Source organism: Tachypleus tridentatus, chromosome 9, assembly GCF_004210375.1.
Source record: "Tachypleus tridentatus isolate NWPU-2018 chromosome 9, ASM421037v1, whole genome shotgun sequence".
NCBI lineage: Eukaryota > Metazoa > Arthropoda > Merostomata > Xiphosura > Limulidae > Tachypleus > Tachypleus tridentatus.
Window position 1 is genome coordinate 28480407 of NC_134833.1, and position 18222 is coordinate 28498628.

Below are 18222 nucleotides of genomic sequence, written 5' to 3' on the forward strand. Positions count from 1 at the left end.
TATACAAAAATGTTTAGAAGTGAGTAGTTTTTCGAGATTTGCAACTGTAATATCGATCACTTTCACATATTAGTCCCCAAATATAGTCTCCCATCATGTTTTAGTTATACACTTCCAGGTCACAAAAGCAAAGTTTGAAGAGAAAAATAAGTCTTTTCCATTTACTTTTTTGCATAAGCAATTGGGAAATAACACTGTCTACCCAGGAACAAGAAAAAGTAAAAATTTTGTTCCATAGTGTTAGCTTTAGCTATTGTTTTCCCTGCATCTAAATAGGCTTTAGTAAGATCAAGGACTATTTCAGTCGCATGAGTGAAACCATCTGAGGGATGCCCTTGCTGTTAATGTGTGCTATCTTTTCCAACAGAAACTGTGTTGGTAGAGGTTTACCCTTGGTGAACACATAGTTAAAACACTTTCAAACCGTATTTATGTGCCTTACCAGTATTATATTGAAGAAACACTAGACGGCCTCGCGCCATTTTTTCATTTATTGCAGTGCTAGTTTCGATAACAGAAATCCCATCGTGTATTTTTGTGATTCAATACAAACAACAACTTTTTTGTCAAAAAGTTCACACAAACTGGCTGTTACTTTAGAATCCAATTTACAAATATAATTATTTTTCTCTATTCTGTTTCTTACTATACAGTTCATGGCTAGGTAGTTAAGGCGTTCGACTCGTAATCTGAGGATCGCGGATTCAAATCTCCGTCACACCAAACATGCTTGCTCTTTCAACGTGAGGACGTTATTGTGATTTGGTCAGTTCCGCTATTCGTTAGTAAAAGAGTGAACGCAATGCAGAAAACAGAAAAGATCAAGATAATGTACTTTTCTTATCCTTGTGAAACACACTGTAGGAATCAATCGCTAAGCCTAATTACTCACTTACGCGCCAGCTAAGTTCATGCTTTTCTTCGCCAACTATTATTTTTCTATCTACCTAGCTGGCCCGGCATGACCAGATGGTTAAGGCATCTCGTAATTAGCTGTAGGGCGTTATAATATTTCAGTCAATCCTACTATTCGTTGTTAAAATAGTAGCTCAAGAGTTGGCGGTAGGTGGTGATGATTAGCTGCCTTCCCGGGACGGGTAGCGCAGGTAGATCTCTTGTAGCTTTTCGCGGAATTCAAAACAAACCAATTTTCCTGGCTTCCTGCATCTGCACGTATTTATAACACGACAGAAAAATCTAGTTCTCTAGTAGCTACAATATTACACAACAAGAAAACTTGGAAGCTTCGAGTAAAATGATGTGAACAGTATAATATATTAATACTGTCTAGTATTATGCAACAGTTAAACTTAATACACATCTTACGATTCATACAGCTTTACCGTGCAAATTTGTCATAATTATTACTTTTGAAATAATGAACTTTAAACACTTGTAATGAAAACCAAGTTCACAAAATAATAACTTTATTATAGCCTTGTATATAAAAGTTTTATTCTAAGGTTATATATTAAATTACATTGTTTTTGTTTCATATATATGGAGATATTTAATCATTTCTATATTGCAATCATCAAAAAACACTACTCAGTGCTAAATTTATGGGAAGCTTTGATTTTATATAAAAATATTCTTGGACTTACATTTCTATATTTATCTCCTAAGAACAAACTACGCGACGCATATGTGTGTTCATTACCCTGCGATACTAAAGCCCTGGGTAGACTTGGATGAAGGCGTTTACCAAATGAATAATTGCTTATTTTTGCTTATAACAATTTAGATATATTAAAGAACAAAACACCTGCCAAAATGGGTCAGTTCAGAGTTATTTATTATGTGAAGGTCCATGGTACCAGATGGTACCAGAAAATGAAAAAGGTTGTTCTAAACTTGGGTTTCATTTCTCTTTGCAGGTGATTACATTCCTTTTGGTTGGTTTAGGAATCGTATTTGCAGTAATTTTTCATATTGGTGTAAAAGAAAACCAACCACATCACAACGAAACAACTAGGAAGACGCCCGAAATGTTTGGTAGTTTGAAGTGGGCTTACTGGATGAAAAATAAACATTTTTATCAAGTAAGAAACAATTCTTATTTGATATTGGTAATGAATTAAAATCAATAGGTACAGCGGTAGTTTAAGATTTGTTTCTGTAATTCAAAGACTCAAAAAGCCTACACGTATTCGGGAATAATTTTTTGAAATTAACTTTCAATATTAGGAAGATTGAGTTAAAGTTTGTTTTCGTTACCATACAGCAGTTAACTTTAATAGTTCCTATATCTTCGTAACCAGTGTTTTAAGAAAGAGTTGAAAAGTGCATGGTGCTTGGCTACACATGCAGATACTACAAAAATATTACTTACAGTTGCTGTATAACTCAAATGTTTAAAAGTAGGAGTACTACAATACTCCTGGATCTGACGTATCTGTTAAGTAACACTGGGTCTCTTGGTGAGACAGCGGTGAATCATTGAATTTACAACGCATAATTCAAAGGTTCAAATTCTCTCATGCAGACATATAAAAAGCTTGTGTGTCAATATAAATGCTGTCACCAAAGACAGAATTGCCATAAGAAAGAAATTTGTGAGTGATGTAAGAACTGTCAGGAACGTGATTAAGTTGGAGATCATGACAAGCTTCAGCCTCATAAAATCCCATTCAGTCAGGAAGTGTTAAAATCTACTAAAATGCTTAAAGCAACCATAAACAAATACTGGAGGAAGAAAATGCAGAAAAGAGAAAAAACTGGATTTGTAAATAAGCTGTTAGAGTTGTGTTTTCTTATACCAAAGCCACATCAGGCTGTCTGCTGAGCCCAGAAATGATTAGAAGCTAAAAGGAGAAACCCTAATATCTAATACTGTTCCATGCATGAGAGAGTGAGAGAGAGTCGTTGAGAAAAGAAATGAAATTCACAATGAGTTAATCTGAATAAAATAATTGATTACAGATGGAAACATCCAAATGAAAATAGTAGTAGAAAACGGTTATATGAAAGGAATAACTGTGGCATAGCTGATGATAGCCACAGATGAAAAAAGTAGTAGAAAACAATTATATGAAGGGAGTGACTGTGACATAGCTGATGATAGCCACAGATGAAAAAAGTGGTTGAAAACAATTATGTGATGGGAGTGGCTGTGGCATAGCAAATGATAGACACAGATGAAAAAAGTAGTAGAAAACAGTTATATGAAGGGAGTTACTGTGGCATAGCTGATGATAGCCACAGATTATAAAAGTAGTAGAAAACAATTATGTGAAGGGAGTGGCTCTGCCATAGCTGATAATAGCCACAGATGAAAAAAGTAGTAGAAAACAATTATATGAAGGGAGTGACTGTGACATAGCTGATGATAGCCACAGATGAAAAAAGTAGTAGAAAACAATTATGTGATGGGAGTGGCTGTGGCATAGCCAATGATAGCCACAGATGAAAAAAGTAGTTGAAAACAATTATGTGATGGGAGTGGCTGTGGCATAGCTGATGATAGCCACAGATGAAAAAAGTACTAGAAAACAATTATATGAAGGGAGTGACTGTGACATAGCTGATGATAGCCACAGATTATAAAAGTAGTAGAAAACAGTTATGTGAAGGGAGAGGCTGTGGCATAGCCAATGATAGCCACAGATGAAAAAAGTAGTTGAAAACAATTATGTGATGGGAGTGGCTGTGGCATAGCCAATGATAGACACAGATGAAAAAGTAGTAGAAAACAGTTATATGAAGGGAGTTACTGTGGCATAGCTGATGATAGCCACAGATTATAAAAGTAGTAGAAAACAATTATATGAAGGGAGTGACTGTGACAAAGCTAATGATAGCCACAGATGAAAAAAGTAGTAGAAAACAATTATGTGATGGGAGTGGCTGTGGCATAGCCAATGATAGCCACAGATGAAAAAAGTAGTTGAAAACAATTATGTGATGGGAGTGGCTGTGGCATAGCTGATGATAGCCACAAATGAAAAAAGTACTAGAAAACAATTATATGAAGGGAGTGACTGTGACATAGCTGATGATAGCCACAGATGAAAAAAGTAGAAAAAAAAAATTTATGTGATTAGAGTGGCTGTGGCATAGCCAATGACAGCCACAGATGAAAAAAGTAGTAGAAAACAATTATGTGATGGGAGTGGCTGTGGCATAGCCAATGATAGCCACAGATGAAAAAAGTAGTTGAAAACAATTATGTGATGGGAGTGGCTGTGGCATAGCTGATGGTAGCCACAAATGAAAAAAGTACTAGAAAACAATTATATGAAGGGAGTGACTGTGACATAGCTGATGATAGCCACAGATGAAAAAAGTAGTAGAAAACAATTATGTGATGGGAGTGGCTGTGGCATAGCCAATGATAGCCACAGATGAAAAAAGTAGTAGAAAACAATTATATGAAGGGAGTGACTGTGACATAGCTGAAGATAGCCACAGATGAAAAAAGTAGTAGAAAACAATTATGTGATGGGAGTGGCTGTGGCATAGCCAATGATAGCCACAGATGAAAAAAGTAGTTGAAAACAATTATGTGATGGGAGTGTCTGTGGCATAGCAAATGATAGACACAGATGAAAAAGTAGTAGAAAACAGTTATATGAAGGGAGTTACTGTGGCATAGCTGATGATAGCCACAGATTATAAAAGTAGTAGAAAACAATTATGTGAAGGGAGTGGCTGTGTGGCATAGCCAATGATAGCCACAGTTGAAAAAATGGTAGTAGGAAACAATTATGTGATGGGAGTGGCTGTGGCATAGCTGATGATAGCCATAGATGAAAAAAGTAGTAGAAAACAATTATGTGATGGGAGTGGCTGTGGCATAGCGAATGATAGCCACAGATGAAAAAATAGTAGTAGGAAACAATTATGTCAAAGGAGTGGCTGTGCCATAGCAGATGATAGCCACAGATGAAAAATGGTAGTAGGAAACAATTATGTCAAAGGAGTGGCTGTGCCATAGCAGATGATAGCCACAGATGAAAAATGGTAGTAGGAAACAATTATGTCAAGAGAGTGGCTGTGCCATAGCTGATGATAATAGCTACAGATGAAAAAAGTAGTAGAAAACAAGTACATGAAGGGAGTGGCTGTGGCATAGCTGATGATAGCCACAGATGAAAAAAGTAGTGGAAAACAATTACATGAAGGGAGTGGCTGTGGAATAGCTGATGATAGCCACAGATGAAAAATGGTAGTAGGAAACAATTATGTCAAAGAAGTGGCTGTGCCATAGCAGATGATAGCCACAGATGAAAAATGGTAGTAGGAAACAATTATGTCAAGGGAGTGGCTGTGCCATAGCTGATGATAATAGCTACAGATGAAAAAAGTAGTAGAAAACAAGTACATGAAGGGAGTGGCTGTGGCATAGCTGATGATAGCCACAGATGAAAAAAGTAGTGGAAAACAATTACATGAAGGGAGTGGCTGTGGAATAGCTGATGATAGCCACAGATGAAAAAAGTAGTAGAAAACAATTATGTGATGGGAGTGGCTGTGGCATATCCAATGATAGCCACAGATGAAAAAAGTAGTAGAAAACAGTTATATGAAGGGAGTTACTGTGGCATAGCTGATGATAGCCACAGATTATAAAAGTAGTAGAAAACAATTATGTGAAGGGAATAACTGTGGCATAGCTGATGATAGCCACAGGTTATAAAAGTAGTAGAAAACAATTATGTGAAGGGAGTGGCTCTGCCATAGCTGATGATAGCCACAGATTGTAAAAGTAGTAGAAAACAATTATGTGAAGGGAGTGGCTGTGTCATAGCTGATGATAATAGCTACAGATGAAAAAAGTAGTAGAAAACAAGTACATGAAGGGAGTGGCTGTGGCATAGCTGATGATAGCCACAGATGAAAATAGGAGCTTTGGGTTTGGGAATTATGTAGGAATGAAAGACAAGATGAAGCTGAAATAGACAAAAACCTGGATGAGCACAAATATCAGCAAGGGATACAAAAAGAAATTTTGAGGTTTAAGGCTCTTGCAACAAGTTGTAGGGATCATGATGAAAACCTCCGAAAGGTGTGCAAAAAGGACAGACAAAGAAAGCATTTAATAAGAAGATAAAAGTGAAGAGAGAGAGAGTCAAAGAAAGAAAACAAGCTGGTAGAAGGGAAGACAAGGCAACTGAGAGTCGATAAAAGATAGAAGAGAATCTTTATAAAGACAAATATTGGATTAAGGGGTCAGGAGAAGAAAATATACTTGCCTGTAAACAAGTAGAAACAACTGGAGTAAAAGACAAAATCCACATTCCAGAACAGCAAAGGATAAAACAAGTTTGAATGATTCCCATCTGGGATAAAAGAATCACAAACAAAGACAGGCAGTGGAAAGAGCTGGACAAAATCATCCAAAAATATGGCAAGCTAAGTAAAAAAAATCAGAGAAGCAGAAGGCTACGAGTTCCAGTATGAGACCAAGGATGTAGGATAGAACTCGCTTCTTGGTGTACAATAACTGTATCTCACTGTTGGCATAGCGACAGTTTCTATTGAAATACTGCTTCTGATGAGACTTCAGAAATATGGGGACAAAAATTCATATAAAATAAAGTCCATCTAACTGATATATGTACATATTTCTTTTATTTGAATAAAATAAACTTAAAAAGGTAATTATTCTTATTAGACAATACATATGTGATAATTCAATTTAAAATTTATCCAACAACCCACTAAATGGTTTGATGTAACTTAGCAACACATTCAAGCATAATGAATTTTAGTAAGTGATGGGGTAAGAGCTCATTCAGTAATTTTGTGCATATACAAAAAAGTTTTGGTAGTAGTATACCAAGGTGCCAGCTGTTTGTTCTGTGGATAAGTGAGTACTACAGTCTGAAGTAATAGTTGTGATTAATATTCATACTAATTACAACTATGATGAAGGATTTGCTCAAGGATTTAGGCTTCAAATATGCAAAGATAGCCAAACTTATCAATTTACATAAATACTTATATTATTTCAGTGTTTCGTGGTGAACAAAAATGATATGAATATATTAACCCTTTTGTGATGGACTTGGTATAATATACACAAGTTAATCTACATATTTGCACCATAGCTTTTTTACACAGCACATGTATCTTATTTTTACAAATTGTAGTTGACTTTTAGTAAAGATTGCAAATATTTTGTTCAAATAATTGATTTGATATCATTGATATCTGATTTTTAATGAAATATTTTAATAAAGATTTGCTTGTGAAAATATTGAGTCTTTTACTTGAGTCTAAGAACTAAATGATTTCATACAATGATTAAAAAAAACTATTAATCATCCAGAAATTTCAAATATTATTTGTATAATCTTTAAAATCTACTAAATACATTTCAATATATTTCAAATGTTTTTTCAGTAAAACTTCATATTTTATATTATTCTCTATAATCTAACTATGTGAGGTTTGTAATTTGACCAATCTCGTAACCATCATAAAAAATTAGGAAACAAATATAAGTTATATTTTTTCAATGACTACATATAATAACACCAAAATACAGATGTTTAGTCCAAGTAGCTTAAGTCTCATAACACTATATGTTGCATAACTTGACCCAGTGCTCGTGTACTTATGTCCCATATCCAATAATGGGAAACTGACCTTTAGTCTTCCTTAGTGCACTAGTATTTTGTAATATATGGTCACATCTCAATTATTACACATTATATACATGTATATAGATTACTTTTTATAAAATAAATTATTAAACTTATTCTTCTTAAAATATAGAACAATAACTCCAGAAGTGAAGCAAACAATTATTTCTTCTCACTACGACATTTGAACTCAGTTGGTAAGCCTTTCTACATTGCAGGATATCAACATTTTTCCTTTTATTTTTTTTTTTTTTTTGTGTGTGTGTGTGTATATATATATATATATATACACATATTTGAATGAACAAAAACTTCATAAATAACTATACTGATACCATAGAATCCTATAATAATTCATTAGGCTAAATAACTAAGATGTATTTTGATTTTTAAAAATATAAAACTTTAAGCAGATTAAAAGACACAACCTACCTGTCATGTAATCTTGATTCAAAAGAATGTGGTAAATATTTCACAGGTTAAAATAGGTAAGAAGACCTTTAGGGGGACATTGTAAGATGTTGATTCACATGTCATACATTAAAGTAAGTGTGTATGTTTTCAAATATGGAAAGAGGTTAATGGGACCATTATGTTTGATTCAGTATATACACCATACCTCAGGAACATAAACAGATAAGAGGTTTGATTTTACATTCTAAGTTGTTGATATTACAAATTTGAGTTCCCAATTTGTACAAAACTATAGACTTAATATTTTGACATCACAAACATCTAATTTTGAACAGTACTGCATTCAACATACCAAGTAATTTAATACAATCTAAATTTAAGTGTGTTATTTTGAAATGTATTTTTAAATTGAGAAATTAACTCGTATATAATACTAAAGTTTGAATTATAATCTACAATTTTATTCCAAACTTACTGATGTAAATAAAAAAAATTTTTTTGAATGCAAATCAATAAACACAATGACATGGCCTTTGACCCATTGCAAAAGGGTTAATATATTTTTCAGTAAGCCATTTTCATAACAAGAAAAATAATGTTATTCAAAATTAAAAATCATTAATTATTTTACAGTTTGATCTCAGCACTTGTAACAGTTTCATATAAATATTTATTAAAACACATGCAGATCCAAATAAACAATTTGTCATTCTTTCTGTCATAACATTTCAATCTGATGAAGGAACAATGTAATCTGAAACAACAGATTATAAAAGTACAGTGATACCCCATTTAGTGCTCAGATGTGATTCCTGACCACAGATCTCTAAACATATCAGTTCTGAGCAGGGTCATTTTAACATTATGTATTCCTAAATATGTAACTAAGAGAATCGATTATAACCTACGAATAATGTACAAGTGCTATAGTCAGGTAGTGTTAAACTTAATGTGAAGTAATCAATGTTGCTACTGCTGAAGAAAAGCATATTTTTATTAGTCTTCAATCTTGACTGGTAACAGTAACATCAAATAGAAAATAAGACTTCTTTTGCCACACCCACTTATCACATCCTCTCTTTCAGGGTTAGTTAACATACATAGTTAACTCTTATGTTTATGACCATATTAGTTTACACAACCAACAGATAAGCAAGATTTCCTTCTAGCAAATGACATGTTATGTCTTGTTTTCTGCACAGAGATTCGTTGATCACTTCCTCAGAATTTTTTTTTCCCCATGGGAATCATATTCTGTGGATGGATGACATTTTAACGGTTCATGCCAAGTTGCTACAAATGTCAAAGCAATTGTGATTGTCACATGTTATTACTCTATGTACTTTGCTGCATTACTTTATTAAATAAAAATTAATTAAAGCACTGCTACTATCAGTATGAAAAGTAGTGTTCTTAAAACACTTTTTGATTTTCATTATTTTCTCTCTCTCTCTTCCTTGCTAAAGACTCTCAAGGAGACAAGATCTCTATTATGAATCAGTTTAAAGTAGGCTGATGTTGAAGGGGATCTCACAGTTAAATGAATTAATAAAAAATCCAGTATATAGGAACTTTTCACAGATAAAATATTCACCTGAATTATTACTGTACTGAACTAAGCTTTGCCTTCTTTCTCCATCAGTGTCTTCTTTGGTGCTGCAATAAAAAAAAAATAATGGTAAGTGGAACAAAACATTTATCAAAACAAGTCATAATTCACGATAAGCAACATGCAGACTGAAAGGAAAACTGAAAATAATGTTTATAAAAGTGAAAACAGTATTACATCAATATAGTTTATTACCAGTGTTACATAATACACAAAAAATATATTAAAAACAAGACATTCCAACATCTGCTAAAGGACTTGGTCAAATTGATAAATCATGTATCTCATCATGAGGAAAAACCCACTTGAATCTGTGAATTAACGTTTACTACAATTCTGGATTAGCTACACGTACTCTCACAAACTTTGGTACGCTTTATGTAAACATTACAAACCTGTTCTACATATAAAGTTAAATGTTTTTAATGAACTATTTTTACTAAAGATCTAAAGTGTTAACTGAATCAGTCTGATAATCCAAAGTGTTAACTAAATCAGTCTGATAAAACTGATATTTATACTAAGAATGAACACCTTACAGTTTGTATAATATTGTATAATATTTGTATAATATTTAAAATAAATACAAAAAATTATTTAAATGTTCTAATTAAACTTTATAAATTTATTTTTTGTACCATAACAATATTTGTAGCAGAACCATGATTATATAAAATAAAAAAAAATTTAATACAAAGCTAAATTAATAATACCATTTTCCCTCTGCACTGACTGCAACACTCACTAGAATATTCCAAAGTACTTGTATTTGTTCTGAACACTCAAAACACTCTACTCAATATATGAATCAGGCAACACTTCTGTCAGAAACATAACTCTAACTACACACCACTGAATGGCTTCACCACACCAACTTGTGCTCCCAATTTTAAAAGTGAACTCTACACTGTGTCACTCAACTGATTGACAGATTAAAATAAAAATATATCCTCTATAAAACTTACTTTTGTTTTCAAAGCAGCCACTTAGTAGCCAGAGGAATTCTAACGGAAACAAATCCCACAAATCGGAGTGTGTTAGTGATGTTAATGTATACTTGAACATCATTCTTGATCAAAAACTTGTTTAAATTATCATGAAATGTAAGTTTAACATTTCTTTCAATGTAATGCTTTACTTACAATGAATGAAGATGACTTAATTCACCCAAACTTATGGTCATCAGGAATGGAGTCCCCCATCTGTTGATAACCAGACTGTTGTTGCTGGAACTGATGATTTGGTTCAGGGGGTGGTGGAAGAGGTTTTGTCACTGAAATACAGAATACCACCTTTCATGTCATGACAACCATTATATTATCTAAGAGACGCATCAGTGGTTTCTGAAGACTTATGTGAACACCTTGCTGAGGTTCAGTTGAGTACTCCACGACCACAGTCGACTCGAAGGCTCAGAGTGGCAGGCGACCTTCATTTATTCCCGTTATTCTTATGTATTGAATTTAACATATTTAGTGTTGGGTACAATCACTGAACATTTCAGGGGCTTTTGTTAAGTTATTGCCGAGATATCATTCTTTTAGTACTGATACCGTAATTAGTTGAATTATATCAAACATGCATATTCAGCACCGTGCCAAACATTAAAAGTTATTATTCAGTACTAAAAGGGTTAAGCACTGTACTAAACTTTGGCCGAGTTTCCATCTTCACATTATTCCACCAATAATTTCATGTTATTATTTCAATTATGGTGTCTTTGAATGAATCTAAATCTTTACTTAATTATTTGAAGTGTCGTGCTTATGAAAACTTAAGTTTCAAATTTTTTAGTTGTAAATTATTTCAGACCGGTTGGATGGTAATTAGAATTGGTATGAAAGATTTTTTTTATTGCATTATTTCTGACGAGAGACAAAGATTTCACTATAAGTTTAAGAACTTATGATTAATTTGTGTGATCTGAGAATGGTTTATACTGAGGTAAATATTGGTTTGAGTCGGTCTCTTTGAATCTTGGTGAATGAGTGCATCTAAAGAAAGGTTTGTTTGTTTTTGTTGTACTCGTGCTGTTAAGCAAAGTTTACGTTGAGACGTGAGGTTCAAACCCTGTCAAGAAACATTATACATTTGACAGCTCTAAGGCTACCTTACCAAGTTAAAAAGAACTTTCAGTTTTATCTGTAGAAGGAGTCCAGTATGCACGGTTTCTACAGTGGTTTACTAGCCCCCTAGAAAGTGGAGAAAAACATTATGTTTCCTTCTCTGAAGCTCTAACAAACTGTAGGAGTGATTTCTTCACCTAGCAAGTTGGAAAACAACATAGATGTTGATATAGACTGAAAGTGACAAGGATATATCAGTACATTACTTATTTTAGCTTTTTGCATGTTACTGCTCATGTGAAACGATCAAGAGAATCTGGCATTACGATAGTAGAATAACTATACAGAATTCAATATCAGTGGTAAAGATAACATCACGTTATTCACACAAATATCAAAACCCAGTTTTTAGTGCTATAAGCTCTCAGACTTACCACCTAGAGTCCAAGGAAGTGTAACTGGTACCTCCATTGACAAAAGTTGGACCTGCAATTGTTATACCTCATCCTTCTAACAATAACCTGCTGATACAATTCTGTCCTGTACCTGTATCTACAATTCACTTATTCTAACAGTCACACATATGGCCTGTTACAGAAACATGTTCAGCTGCAATGTTTATAATACTTTGTGTTTCCCTATTCTGACCTTTAATATAATTTAAACTTGAACTGTATTCTCTGTGTGGCTTTAGCAAAACAGTTTTTATAACAAATTTCATAAAAAGCACCTAATATTCAGAGTGCACCAAAACACCTATATGTGAAGAACAAGGGTTAAAAGAAATGTAAATATTTACAGAAAAAAAAAACAAAGATAACTTTTAATTATATGGTAAAAATAATTCCATGCCCAGTCTATGTAACAACAACAAATCAGTTTTATTTTTTCTTTAAAATTTCTTTATAGGTTTTTACACTTTATAAGTTGTTGTAGGCCTTCATGCTATCTACACCATCCCAATGTAAAAATCAACTCAATATGTAACACAGATCCAAAAATGTTAACATGCAGAATGATTCATTCTATTGGTTAAAAAATAAACATTCCATCTCATTGTTGTTTCATTGTCCACTTGTATTTGTAATCTCATCTTTGTGTTCGTTATTTCTCAAAGTCCCTTATTCTAAACTTAGAGCTTTAAAAATATATCTTGTAACAATACATACATACTTATATTTGCAATCCACACACACACACATATACAGGAGAGATAGAGACACAATATGTACATAACACAATAATAACTGTCACTGAAATCTATTGTAGTTTTAAAATGTTGCCAATACCATGGGTTATATACCATACCTAACATAATTAGTACCACAGAACTTATGTCCAGTTTATTACCATTTCAAATAAGCATGATAAAATACACTCATTTTACATTAAATAAATTAGCAGCAGTATAGCACATTGAAACAAAAACTGAAAATATACGTTTTCAAAACAGCAAATTTAATTAGTTTAAACTGTACTGAAATAGTTATCAACATTTGTTTAATACAATAATAGTACTAATCATAGGTTAATTTAAATTCTATCAGGACATTTTAATAAAGAAATGTTTCACATATATGCAATTTTCTAATTAACACAACTTGGTTTTCCGACTCGTGTTGTGCCATCTACATTACCAAATACTCTCGGTGGAGATTTTAATGAAATTATCTAATCAGATAATATTATTAATTACCTAGAAAAATGCTCAAAAACAAACTTCAGTGGAATATGTAAATATCCAAAACTTACTTACACCATTTGTAACAAAATGCAGAATCTCGAAAAATGTTTTGTGATGCAGTTTTAAAATAGTTTCAAAATCTGGCAAGCCATCAGAAACCAATGAACCTAAATGTTTGATAAAAAATCAAATTGACTGTAGATATGTCTTTTCCACATTCAAAATATCAAATTTAATCTTTTGAAGTAAGTACTATAACATATGTTATGTTGAATATATCAGTAATGCGCACGAGATTATATAAAAGGACAAGGTCCAACGTACATTCTACATTTAGAGCTACCATACACGGCTCAGGTCGAGGGTCTTCCAAAGATTAGAATAACGTCCTCACACATATGCTCAACAAGCCTGTTTTCTCCTGGGTCAGAAATGAGATCAAACATTATGAAACATAAAAAAAAACTAAAAATTATTTTGAAGATATCAACTCGTATAAATGTATACATACTTCATGGTCTTGTAGTTTTCTTCCCACCACCCTGAATGCATTATTGGCAACATGATTGTAGATATGGACTTTAGAAAGACCACTCGATGAACCACTGTGAATCCATCGTTCATTCAGGTCATCGTAAATCATCACAGAAGCTTTTGCCGATGAAAATCAGATAAGTTTATAGCTTCTATTAGACCTTCTGTACAACTATTGTACCAACACATGAAAAAGTTAATTTGTATTAAAACTGTCCACATTATATTTAGCAATAAAGATTGATTTCACATTTTGTTTTTAACACCAAGTTATTCATATTATGTGAACTTCAGAAATATTGCACAAATGACAAGAATATCCTTAGTCATTTCTACCTATAAATATGAACAAACTTTACAGTAATTGCTGATAACCCATTAAATCAGCACCATAAAACAACAATGAATTAAATATCGCATTTGTTGTCCAGGTTGTCATAACGGATAATGTATGTGGCAGTAATACCCAAATGCGTTGGGAATATCCCATTTATCGAACAAAATCCAAACGCCGATATTAATCTTGTCAGACGTCATGAAAAATTGTAGAAAAATCAAATAAGGGTAGGAAGCTGAGTGCGTGCGCCCTTGTGGGATGTGTAGCATTAAATATGTTGGCGGCCTAGCATTGTCAGGTTGGTTAAGGCGTTCGACTCGTAATCTGAGGGTCGTGGGTTCGAGTCTCCGTCATATCAAACGTGCTGGCCGTTTCAGCCGTGGGGGCGTTATAATGTGACGCCCAATCCCACTATTCGTTGGTAAAAGAGTAACCCAACAGTTGGCGGTGGGTGGAGATGACTAGCAGCTTTCCCTCTAGTCTTATACCGCTAAATTAGAGACGACTAACGCAAATAGCCTTCGTGTAGCTTTACGCGAAATTACAAAGGAAACAAACAATAAACATGTCCGTATGACAACCTGGACCGGTAACTATAATGAGACATACATATAAAGGTGGTTGTTATTTTGGATTTTTGCATAAAAATTATGATACAAATTTTACTTAATGAAATTATCACTACAGTTCATTGTTTATTCTATATATATATTTATTACCAGACCGCTGTAACTTAATATTGTTTTTCATCTATTATGACAACATTAAAAGCGTGTATATACATGTAAATGATTTGATTTTAAATTATAATATATGTGAAATGGCGAAATAGACCTTGAACTGTGTGAGAAGTTCACAAAATCAGATCGAACGATAGGGTATTTTTGCATTAACGGTACCATAATAACCTACATGAATATGGCCTTAAAAAGGAGCAGAACGAGTACGCGAAATTAGCTTTGATTTCTTGATAGTGTTCATTGCTTGAATGTATTTAAAAAAAATAAATAATTACACTAAACAAAGTGAAACTAATTGCTGACCTGTTTTATTCATTTTCATGTTACGATGTATGCTAACACGTTTTTGCAGGTAAGTATTTACCATAACAGATTATAAAACAAACAAAACATGGCTGGTATGCGTTTTAATATTTTTATTATTAAAGCATAGAACTACGTTTCAATCTTTTTAGGACATTTTCAAGTTAACCATTCCGAGATACATTTTTGTTTCAAGTGGGTTTTCTGTCATCAAGAAGAACAATACATTGTTTAATATGTAAAACAAAATGTACGAAGGGAAAGAAATACTAAATGTACTTGTACTGAAAAAGAATATATTTTGAAATCATTGCGAGTTGTGGATTTGTTTGTATAATCATATGGTGAATTATTACAAGCACTTCTAACGTAGAATGGTGAACTTTGTGTGATTTTTGTCATAATGAGCTATATTTCCAAAATAAACACACAAGTAATATTGCTTTTTTTCCGATTTTATCGAGTAAACTTAAATTTAAAAAAAATGTTTATTTTCTCGTTGATTGAGTTTTGGTTATAATTTTTAAATTCATCAAATATTTGAAATAGCTTTGTTCGTAATTTTGAACACGTAGGGTAAGGTCTAAACAAGTTTACAATCAACTAGATTTTAATATATTTGATTATAACTTTAGATTGTTTAAAAGACAACTTTTAAATAGTTTGGACTTGTATATCGGGAAAACTTAAACTTTGTTAATACTTCAGAATTTTCCTTTTTATATTTTTATAAATAATATTCTTTCTGATAGATGGGGCTGTAATGCATCAGAATATTTCTTTTTGTCATTGAAAACAATATTCGAGATAATAGATGGCGCTACGGGACATTATATCGCAATATAAAGGTTACATAATAGGTGTTATATGGTTGTGCACTTCCGCAAAATGTCTAGAATGCTCTTTTGACTTTTCGTTAAGCATGTTACACAATTTTCCTTTAACCTTGTATAAAAAGAAATGTTTATTACTCTTAAATACGTTTGGTGCTTAATAAAGATCTGAAAGTTAAAACTTTGCGTCAGAATATGAGAGCTATATTCTCTATTTGTTGCTCTAGAATACAGTGAAAAGGCCCATGAGTGCTATTTAAGACGTTTTTGTGTGTGTCGTGACGTAGTTGACAACTTGAGTGGGTATAGAATAGTACGTTAGAAGGGCGCGAAAGCGGATTTTGAACGGAAGGTAGAGGAGAACTTCGGAGATTAGAAGAACAACCAGAGGCGTCGTCACGGCAACGATGAATGGGAAATTTTAAGATAACACTGGTGAAATATCAGTTTGATATACAATATTCCCTCGCTATTCGCGGGGGTTACGTTCTTTAACCCCCGCGAATATTGGATGCAGTTTTAAAACTTCTATGTATGAGATTATATACGGTACTGAATGCTTCCCAGTCACTTTCTAAAGACAATCTTACTCATTAATAAAGTAATAATGTAGTAATATTACATACAGTCATGTATTTCACTAATGTAGTAATGATAATGTAAACACATTTTAATTTTGTACTGCAACAATATTTTAATCAAAAAGAAACGTAAGTTCAGGAGGGCAGTAACACTGCACAGTATAGTTATCCATACTGTATTACTGTACCGTAAAGTCATTTTCTATACGGATAACACATGTATTAGAATTGACAGAAAGTGGAACAAATTTAAAGGGAAACTTCGACAGATAAATACAGTACGCACAGTTATTTAATAATAATACAGTACAGTACAACTCGGTAATAATTGTTCGATAAAGACGGCAATCGATAAAACTGCTTGAGAGAGTAAATACAGACATACCCTCGAAAAGCGCTTTTAGTCTCTATGACCTACAATAACCCGGTTTACCGAGCATTCGTTTTTATGACGCTAGCCCGGTATACCGGCATACGATGCGATAGGGTTAAGAGCCTAACCCGCGAACAGGTGAGGGTATACTGTAGTAATTTAATATTCTTATTTAAAAAAAAAAAAGGCCAAGCGCGTAAGGCGTGCGACTCGTAATCCGAGGGTCGCGGGTTCGCGCCTGCGTCGCGTTAAACATGCTCGCCCTCCCAGCCGTAGGGACGTATAATGTGACGGTCAATCCCACTATTCGTTGGTAAAAGAGTAGCCCAAGAGTTGGCGGTGGTGGTGATGACTAGCTGCCTTCCCTCTAGTCTTACACTGCTAAATTAGGGACGGCTAGCACAGATAGCCCTCGAGTAGCTTTGTGCGAAATTCCAAAACAAACAAACAAACAAACTTATTAAAAAAAAATAGCGTTGAAGAATTATCGTGTAGATGCAAATAGGATAACTCTAAATTTATTATTATGATAAACGTAAATTTTTGAGTAAACATCCGGATAGTAATATGTGATGTTAGTTTAATCATCTGTTGCTTTTTTTTTTTTTTTTTTTTTGAAAAGGTTAGTAGGGGGAAGATTTAAGAAAAACGCTCGTGCTAATTATGTATTTGTTGCAGTAGTTGTAATGAGCTTCACTTTCATGCTGTAGTAATTTCTGGAAGAGGAGTAAATGTTAATCACTTTTCGAAATCACTGCGAAAAAACAAAACTAATGTGAAGATCAGGTTTTAAGTTGGAATTCTTAGAATAAAATCCTTTTAATATGGTCTTTTCAAAGACTTCATATGTTCGTCATAAGTATTCTTCCAATTGTAAAAAGGTGGCTGGTGAAATGTCTTCTCTGCTGTTGGTCTAACATTAGCTTTATAGATATTGATGAAAATCCATGGTGCTTGTATGATAATAGGTGAATAACGTAAAATCTTTGATTTAAAAGATGTTTTTTATCAAGAAAAGTGGCATGGAAACATTGAGGCTAAACACATTGCAACGATTCGTAATAAATAATAATCCAAACAGTACAAAGTTTTAATGCGGGATCATTTGATTAAATTTAATCACAATTACATTAAGAAGGAAAATTGGTTTGCTGTATAT

The 18222-nt window shown here is 33.1% G+C and overlaps 1 long non-coding RNA gene across 9 annotated transcripts; it reads right to left on the reverse strand.

Moving 5' to 3' along the window:
- Positions 1-1410: 1410 nt before the first annotated feature.
- On the reverse strand, positions 1411-14297 carry LOC143224940 (uncharacterized). 9 transcript variants are annotated; one of them, XR_013013520.1, is made up of 5 exons: positions 13874-14297; positions 13687-13783; positions 13431-13529; positions 10755-10885; positions 1411-9659 (listed from the first exon to the last, which is right to left on the reverse strand). It is a non-coding gene; the product is annotated as an uncharacterized LOC143224940 (long non-coding RNA). The 9 variants fall into 9 exon arrangements; XR_013013522.1 differs by having other exon boundaries at positions 13435-13529; positions 13874-14290; XR_013013521.1 differs by having other exon boundaries at positions 13435-13783; positions 13874-14277.
- Positions 14298-18222: the final 3925 nt, after the last annotated feature.